The 9967-nt window shown below is 38.2% G+C and overlaps 1 pseudogene; it reads right to left on the bottom strand.

Annotated features, from left to right (window-relative positions):
* Positions 1 to 494: 494 nt before the first annotated feature.
* Positions 495 to 9967, bottom strand: part of LOC125613811 — a 72081-nt pseudogene continuing 62608 nt past the window's right edge.

Below are 9967 nucleotides of genomic sequence, written 5' to 3'. Positions count from 1 at the left end.
ATTTTTTTTTTACCTATTGCCTAATTCTACTTACTTGTATCAGTATTTTTATTAGAAATTTTTTATCTATATCCATAAGGTATATGGGCCTACAGGTTTTTTTCTTTGTATTGTATTTATCTAGTTTGGGTGTCAAGATAATACTAACTTTAAAAAAATGAATTGGAAATTGTTCTCTCTTCTATTCTCTCAAAGAGATTGTACAGCATTAGCTATAATTTTTCTTTAAAGATTTGGTAGAATTCTCCAGTGAAATTATTTGAGCTGGGAGATTACTTTGGGGGAATATTATAAACTTAAAAACACTATTTCCTTAATAATTATAGATCACTCAAATTATTTCAAATGAGTTGTCACAATTTGTACTCTTTGTACTTTATATAATTTTATTTCTTCAAATTTGTTATTTATCAGGAATAGCTAAAACAAAAAAATAATTGCTTTTCATCACCATTGTCATCATAATCATCATGAAAATGGCTTTAAAAGAAGAAAACTGATCAGATGAATATTATTGTTACCCATTTTCAGTGACTAAAGAGTTACCATTGATAGACACACAAGAATCTGTCAAGATTATTCAAGATATATAATACAACATGACCAATCACAGGGACAATAAAGCTAGAAAATAATTTATGTGTCTTGATTCTTTTTCTACAAGTGAAATACAAAAGCACCACTTATGCCTCTCAGAACAGTGGCTCATGCACCGTTGAAAAAACTTAACTTCCTTCATCACCAGCTGTCAAGAATGCCTATGTATATATCTATATATATCGGTTCCTTTGTACACTAACTGCAGCATGATGTGGTAAACAGATAGGAAGTCAACACAGCAATGGCAGTGATGGACTGTGTGTTCATAAAGCTAATAAATATGTAAGTATTCTTGGGATCTGGAAGCATTCTTTTTGCAGCATCAGTGATACCAAAGTAGGCATCTCAGTAGATGACAATACACTGCATAGACACATTCAGGCCTTGCGACAGGCACTGAAGCCCTGCAAGTTTGTAGATCTTAATCAGGCTGTCACTAAGGCCTTTGAATTCCCTCTCACCTTCAGCTTTACCCACATTAGCTGCTAGACAGGTATAGGTAAAATCAAGAAGTTACACAAAACACCAGGATCTGGACCCTTTGGCACCACTTAATGTCAGATTCCCTGCAAAGTAGTGCCAAAACCATTTCCTCTTGTCCACACCACCAGTGAAGATCTACCTATATTTATGTTTAAAAGAAACCTTGAGAATCTGGGTGAGTATATATCTGATGATATCAGAAGGACAGGACTCCCTATTTCTGGGAATATGAACCATATAGACTATAATACCTTTGCATTGCTTGTTTTTGTTGTTTTGCTTGCTGGAATGATGTACTGAAAAGCAGCAGCTTGATGCACTCCATAGTCTTGGAGATGAAACTTACAATTGTTTCATAGAAGACTGTAGATGTTATATTTCCTCACATTCATGTGACAATATCTTAATTTTGTCTTCACAATTGATAATTGTGTCCAAATACAGGATTATGGATTAAAATTTTTTTCTTACACTCAAGTGTTTTAATTTTTACTTCTGATAATATTTTAAACTTTCAAAAAATTGGAATGAAAATACAAAAAAAACTTTTATATTTCCTTTATGCATATACACCATTGTTAATATTTTGCTGCATTTCCTCTTTTATCCACTTTTTATCCAATTGAAAGTAAGTTACTGACAAGGTGTCCTTCATCCCTAAATACTTCAGTGTGTATATCCCCAAAACAAGGACATTCATTCCATAGCCAATACATTTTTGTCAAGGTCAAGGATGTCAATAATGTTAACACACTCTATTATTTTATCAGACCTTATTCAAATTTTACCACTTGTCCTAATAATGGCTTTATGGCTTTATAGCAATTTGTCTTTTAGCACTTGGTATTCTTATAGCCTGATGCCAGTCTATTTTTTAATTCCTCTTTAGTTTTCCCCCCCTCTGGAAGGATTTAAGATTTTACTCCTTCCCTTTAGAAGTACAAAGTTTCACCGGATTCTGACCAGATTAAATTTATCCTCCTTAACACCAACTAGGAAATTGCAGTCTGCAAACTTCTGCCTTTATTCCGCCTGATGCATGTTTTACTTTCATTTCTTATATTATTTTCTCTCCTACACTTTTTCTATTCTCCTCAAATTCCTGGTCTCTCCCTCAACCAATACTTAGTAGGTGCCCTCTGGGTGCTAAATACTGCTTAGTGAAAAATAACTTGGAACCAATTGAGCCTCTGACTAAGCAACTAGCTGAACTGATCATTCACCAGCTAGGACACAATGCGTGAAAAATTGCAAGGCTGGATGCCCACTCTTCCCAGGACTCCTGCTTTTAGAACAGAAACAATGTAGCCCAAAGACAGAAGGGAGGCCATTCAAATTTTGTTGCAACTAAATGGGGCATTTTGAAACCTGAAGACTGATAATCCAGAACTTTGACTAGCGCTCTATCCATTGAAAATAACCACTTATACAGAGAGGCTGACATCAGGAATTTCTCTCCATAACTAGCTTTGGCATCCTTTATGAGAAAAATCTATTATTCTTTCTGGTGCAGACTGTCAAAGTAAATACTGGCACTATGAATTTGAAGCTTCTGTGGATTTAAGAACAAATAACATTTTTCTTCTTTCAAAATTTTCCCTAAACCGCCCATTACTTGCTTCAAGGGAACTAGTACATGATTTTATACCATGACCTCTGCAGCTCCTCTCTGGAAGTGTGTGATGCTAAAGCTGAAGAGAGGACAGGGCTGATGTTGCTCCTGGTAAATATGGGAGCAGGCAGGGAGCTAAGAAGTGTCCCTCGGCCACACCTCACATCTCAACTTTGCACACCCAGAAACTCAGCTTTGTCCTGATCCCCAGAGTTGATCAATCTTATGTGCACTCAGACTAATCAACATTACGTACATTACAGAAAGAAACTAGGATAACTACTTTCTAGTGAACAGTCAGAGTGTCAAGATGTGAGAATTCAGACTTTGAAGAAAAACAGACTTGATTTCAACTTTCAGCTCTGCTTCCTGCTGAAGCATGATCCTGAGGCGCAATTTAACCCTTTGGAAGCCTCGTGTCCTCATTAAGGTGAAATGGGGAATAGCAATAAGATTATGAATATAAAGAAAATCAGAAAAAAGAGATTTGGGCAGATCCCAATGCTCGGTACATTGGCAACCTAAGAGCAGCATCAGTGGACTAGAACAACTGTGCTTTGGTAAAGCTTCCTCCTGGATCCTCTTTCCAGGCCACATCTGCAGATGCCCTGGTTATCTCTTTAGATATGTTACTATGGGCAGGTATGCCAACACTTAGCCACTTTTGGTTCATTACATCCATGTCCCATTACTCTATCTGCCCCCTCAGAGCATCACGATGTTCCAGGCTTGTGAACATCCCCAGCGATGCCCCCATTCTTAACCCATAGCTAAGGGGGTTATTTTTGTCGACTGCCACATTCTCATTTTTCTATCTGATAAACACAGTTTCAATTATACTGAATCTTTAGGAAGAATAAGGAACATTAAAAATATGTGTTTCATAACTCAAGGAAATTTCAAGAAGTTTAGGATTTTCCCATCTTTTCTTTCTATGTTTCTGAAATAACTTTAATTCTTCTTGGAAAAGATCAATTATTCCCTCCTTTGGAAAGATTACACTGTATTCCAGGTGCTTAAAAAATATATATAGGCTGCTGGACGTGGTGGCACACGCCTGTAATCCCAGTGGCTCAAGAGGATGAGGCAGGATGATAGTGAGTTCAAACCCAGCCTCAGCAAAATCAAGGCACTAGGCAACTCAGTGAGACCCTATCCCTAAATAAAATACAAAATAAGGCTGGGGATGTGGCTCAGTGATCGAGTGTCCCTGAGTTGCTGATTTTCTTTATAACTTAAGTAACAAAAGAAAGAAAAGTTGAACATGCAAACACAATAAAAACTATATTTTCTTAATTTGGAATCTCAAAAGTATCTCTGAAACCTATAACACAAACTTAATAAATGTAGATTATTATAATCATTAAACATGAAAAAATGAGTTTTCTGTATGCATTTTTGTCAGGAATTTATATACAACATTATGTATATACAAAAGAAGTACAATGGTTATTTTTTAAAATAAAGCTTTATAACACTTTTCAGCAATTCAGATAGAATTCACCCACAAGTCAAATGTAAAATTTGTTCCCGAAGGTATAATCATGTGATAATCTGTGTAGAAAAGGCAGAAAAATGTCTGCCCTGCCATGGGCTTTAGAAGTTTATTTTTCCAGAACAATGCAGAACTCTATGGAAATAGAAACTCAGTAAGCCGATCACATTTCTGTTTTCTTTCCTAAAATAAATTGTAATACACAATTTATGCATTTTGTATGTCATAAATGATGATATCTCTCATTTGCCTTTAAAAGTGTCTATATGTACAAATGTAAAAATCACTATGTTCCTATTTGCATTTAGTTGCCTACAGTTGGACTTCCTGATATAAAAGTTACTTCTATTTGTATAGTTCTATAAATGAAAATATAGTATCATATTGAACTTTGCTTCAACTTTGACCTAAAGTGATAGACCTCCAAATCCAAAGAGGAACACTCTGGGCTACTAGGAAGAAGGAGGTGACCAGGGAGAAGGTCCTAAAGATGATTTCTCCTTGCACTCCACCAAGAACAAGAGGGGCCTCATTTTCCCATGGGTAAATCAAGTTACTAAGGTTACTTTCAACCCATTCAAATGTGATATGATTCTAAATTAATTTTTAAAACAACTTCATCCAAAACTAGGATCTTCACCACAGCATTCTTTAGAGGGAAATAATGTCCACAAAAGTGGGAGGGGAACTGTTTCCCACAAACTTCATCTTTAGCGCAAGTCAATTTTTTGGAATCTTCTACCTTTAGTTGAGGATTTGCAATCATGGGGACCCTGAACTAGAAGACACAATGCCCACCATGTAGGCCATTCATACTGACAGCCTTTTATGATGGGCAAATTCCCTTTTCTTCCTATTCATGATATGCCAAGACATGGAGGGAACATTGACCTAGATGTTTGATTTCTGTTTCATGTGTGAGCTCGTCTCTTGTCAAGAAGCAATCAAGTCATTATTGAGCCAACTCTTTGAAGTTGAGTGGTTTTCATAGATCAAAAGGCATAATAAGGTTTTCTGTGGTGTCATATATTGAAAATCTACATCCTGTTTTGGCTCCACGTCTCCTACCAAGTGGTCCTTCACAGAAAGAAGTGAGATGGGTGGAAATACCAGGAGCCTGACTTTGCTCTGAACAGCTTTTAGTTAGTTACTTCCATTCAAATAACTTCTTTAATAAGAAAATACTGACTACCTATAAACCCAAAGTTTTCTAATTAAGAAAGTTCCACTATTTCTATGAGATCACATGACTTACAAGCTAATAATCTCTTTTAGACGCTGGGGGCAATTAGCACAATACCATGTTCTGCTATTTTGATTATTAGAAGGAAAAACCACTCATACGTTGTCAGTGGGATTGCAAATTGGTGCAAACACTTTGGAAAGCAGTGTGGAGATTTCTTAGAAAAATTGGAATGGAACCCCTATTTGACCCAGCTATCCCACTCTTTGGTTTATACCCAAAAAACTTAAAATCAGAATACTACAGTGACACAGCCACATCAATGTTTACAGCAACTCAATTCACAATAGCTAAATTATAAAGCCAACCTAGATGCCCTTCAGCAGATGAATGGATAAAGAAAATGTGGGACATATACACAATGAAATATTACTCAGCCTCAAAGAAGAATGAAATTATGGCATTTGCAGGTAAATGGATGGAACTAGAGAATATCACGCTAAGTGAAATAAGCCAATCCCCAAAAACCAAAGGCTGAATATTTTCTCTAATAAGCAGATGCTGATCCATAGTGCAGGGAGGTAGGGAAGAATGAAGGAACTTTGTATTCTGCAGAGGGACGTGAGAGGAGGGCTGAGGCTTTGGGGATGGGAAGGATGGTTGAATGAGACAGACATTATTACCCTATATATATGTTTGATTATATTACTGGAGTGACTCTGTACCATGTACAGTCAGAGGAATGAGAAGTTGTGCTCCATTGTGTGCAATGTGCATTCTACTGTCATTGTATATTAGAACAAATAAAGGTGGGGAGAAGAAATAGAAGGAAAAACCAGAACCGACAGACATGTGAATGCTGACTCTTCTTTATAATGCAACCCAGCAAAACCTGCAGCAAACCTGCCAACCTCCAGGAGCAGTGCCCAGCCTAGGCTGTTTCCCACAAGGTGCAAGTCTCTTTCTAACAATTCACAACAGGATTCTCTTTCAGCATGTCCATATGATCTAACTGCAATGTGGAAGTGAATGTATCAAAACTTGATTTTTTTTTTAAAGAGAGAGAGAGAGAGAGAATATTTATTTCTTAGTTTTCGGCGGACATAACATCTTTGTACGTGGTGCTGAGGATCGAACCCGGGCCGCACGCATGCCAGGCGAGCGCACTATCGCTTGAGCCACATCCCCAGCCCAAAACTTGATATTTTTAAAAGGCCAGCTTTCCTCAAATATGATAAAGTTAAAAAAATTCCATAGTTGTGATATTTCTTCAGAAAATAAATTGATACTCCTTAGATGTAGAAGTTATATTCTTATAGAAATAACAACCTCTAACTCACTGCATATGTATGTCAGAGCCCTTAATCTGATAGAGCAATAATTCTCTTTGGAACATCCCCCCCCCGCAAAAAAAAAGCCCTAATTTAGGTTTATTATCATGGATAAAAAGAGTACCTAGTAATTTGTCCACCAAATAAGTTGGTGCCTTAAAACCTGAAGTCCATGTCTTTATCAGCAATTTCTAATAACTGAAAATTATAGCCATTCTACATCAAAATGGGTTCTATATTCTATTTATTTCATTTTTCATATGTCAAATGGCAAACTAAAAGACTCTTAATATTATGGGAAAGCTATAGACTGAACTTTCTTTAAGTTTCTTGCATAACTGAAACTAAGCTGAACCCAAGGACACTGCTTCTCCTACAGCCTTTTCAAGAGGTGGCTGTTTTCTCCCACACCTCAAGTTCCTTTTGTGCCAAGAGAAGGAGGTAGGTATCCTCTTGGCTCCTCATTGCTACTGCCTAAACTTTTTCTCTCCCTTCACTGGTATAAACCTCAGCCCTTTACAATGAAAACCAAAAGTCTATGCCATCTGCCCCTCCTGCTTCCTGTAGCTGTCTCCTGAGTTCTCAGACATCTACCCCCATTCATTTTTCTCTCTCTCAATTCTTGTCATTGATCTTGGTTACTTCAATACCCATGAAGACATTCCAGTCAATGTCATGGTCACACCATTCCTTGCCTACTTTCAGTGATATTTTTTTCCTTTATACTGTCTCATGAACTCATTCCTTGTCCTGCCAAAGGTCAACATCAACCTTCCCAAACTCTACACACTAATCTTATTAAGAATAACCAGCTAAGCTTGTTGTCTTAACCAAGTTATAATACAAGAATACTCTCAAGATGGAAGCATGGATTAGAAGACCAGAAGAAAAGATGGATGAAAGATAGTAAGAGGGATCCTAACTGAAATCAAGATACAAAGTGAAAATCATAAAAAGAAAAAACAAGATGGCAGATGCTAGCATGAAGGAAAAAATTCAGATTCCCTTCTCTTGACATGCCATCCGGATCAACAGCTTTCATATGTGTGAGTCTTGGTCAATAATTGACTAGGCAGAAAAAGGGGGGAAAATTGGATAGATAGGAAAGATGGTGTAGTGGAACAAGGTGGTGTTTCCCAACCCCTCCACAGCACAGAGAGGAGGCAGTGAAGGAAGACCTGACTGGAGAGGCGGGTGACAGAATAAGTGCTCTCACATCCCCTCATAAAGAGTCTGAGACCTAAAGAGACTTGAAGTTTAGTTACCAGAGCAGAAAACATTGACAGATTTCCTTATTCCTGAACCCAGAATGGGGTGGGAGACAGGTGGAGGGAAAACAGAGAGAAAAAAATGAAGAGGAAAAGCACATAAACTCACTTCCTTAACAACAGCTGGAAAGAAAAGCAGACCAAATTAAAACTCAACAGAAACTGAAGGAATTCCAGCAGTTTAATCCAAATTGTGGACAGAAAGCCATGTGGGGCATGGTGACCATTTTGTGGACTTCACAGCTGTGTAGCTCAGCTGCCCTAGAAGAAACTGAATCAACACATCACCTCCCCATCTTCAGAGAGCAACAAATAAATCCAAAGGGACTACCCCTGTGGTGGGATGTCTCAATGATACATACAGAAGGAACTCCTAGAGGGATTGCTACTTGCCAAGATTTGCTGAAACCCCCTCCCCTCACTATGAACTGGGGGAATGGGGTGAAGCAGACCTGAGAACTGAACACTCCAGGAAGTGCTAACCTAACCCAGTGCTCTGAGAGGATTCACAGCAGGCAGCAGGAAGTAAAAGCTCAGAAGGAGGTGGGAAGGTCATCTCTGTGCCAGGCAAAGGGGAGCAACACCCCTGGTTCACAACCTCAGGTAGCTGGAGCTTGAACCCAGGTAAACCAGCTGGGTCTCTTTCCTGATAGCAGAGACAAAGCCCCAGCAATATAGATGGTTGGGGGAGAAAAGTGGCTTGAAAAGACTTGTATGGAAGGCTGCTCCCTATTGTGAGATAAAAGACTACAAGATGTCTGATGGATTCTTCTCTTGATAAAGGGAGAGTGCATTATTCAGGGGTTCTACTTTCCCTTCCCGCCTCCCGCCCCCTGTTCCCTTTTCTCCACTCTACAGATCTTTCTTCTATTTATTTATAGCTTGTTTTAAATTAGTACATATGGATATACAAAAAGGTGAAATTCACTGTGTCAAGTGTCAAATGTTTTCTCTCCTATGCAGAAGCTACACCAAAATAAATGGGGGGAAAGGTGTAGAGGAAATCCCATGAAAATAGAAGACAAATCAGTGGAGTAGAGAAACGGGACTGAGGTTGAGAGAGGATGGGCAAGAAAAGTAAGGAACAGTGGAATGAATCTGACCAAACTTTCCTCTGTACATATATGAATACACCACAGTGAATTCCCAATATATATATATATCCATAATGCACTAAAAAGAGAAATACTGGGGACTGAATTGGAGCAAATTATATTCCATGCTTGTATAATTATGTCAAAATGAATCCCAATATTATGCATAACTATAATATATTAATAAAAAATAAAACTAAAAGAACTGACAATGCCCCTATTGGCCAGATGAGAAAGTGAACCAAAATGGCAGCTCATTTGGAGAGGTTCTCCTTTCATCTTTAAGACTCAGTGGGCTGGGGACAAGAGCTAATATAGGCACAAAAGGTGCCCACATGGGTCCAATAGAGAAGAGAGTTGTAGAAAACTAAAAGGACCCCTGAATGGGAGTCCCTTGCAGGGCATGTCATAGATGCCAGCCAAGGAAGAGGCTGAGCATCAAGGCTGAGGGTGAGGAGTGGGAAAGGAGCCTTCCGAGTATTAGCAGCCCCTGGATGCTGTGGACATCCCTAATGTTCATAACGTTACCTACAGTCTCTCAAAAGTTTTGATTATACTTCTGTTGCCCAAGAACTTTTTAAATTTTCATTTTTATAATTGAAAATAGTCATTTAAATACGATTCTGTGGCATTGATAGTCTAGTGACACAATGCTGTGCCACTACCTCCTCTACCAAGTTCCAAAACATTTTCATCACTTCAAAATGAAACCTCAAGCCCAATAGACAACCACTCTCCAGGGCCTCCTCAAACCGTGCAAAAATCTTATGGCCTTCTGTGACTGACTTCTTTGATTTAACATAGTTTTCAGGGTTCATCCACCTCTCTCTGTCTCTCTCTCTCTCTCTCTCTCTCTCTCTCTCCTATCTCATTCTTACTTATCATCATATATATATATATA

The sequence above is a fragment of the Marmota marmota genome, unplaced genomic scaffold, assembly GCF_001458135.2.
Source record: "Marmota marmota marmota unplaced genomic scaffold, marMar, whole genome shotgun sequence".
Lineage (NCBI taxonomy): Eukaryota > Metazoa > Chordata > Mammalia > Rodentia > Sciuridae > Marmota > Marmota marmota.
This window is presented reverse-complemented; position numbering and strand designations above follow the sequence as displayed.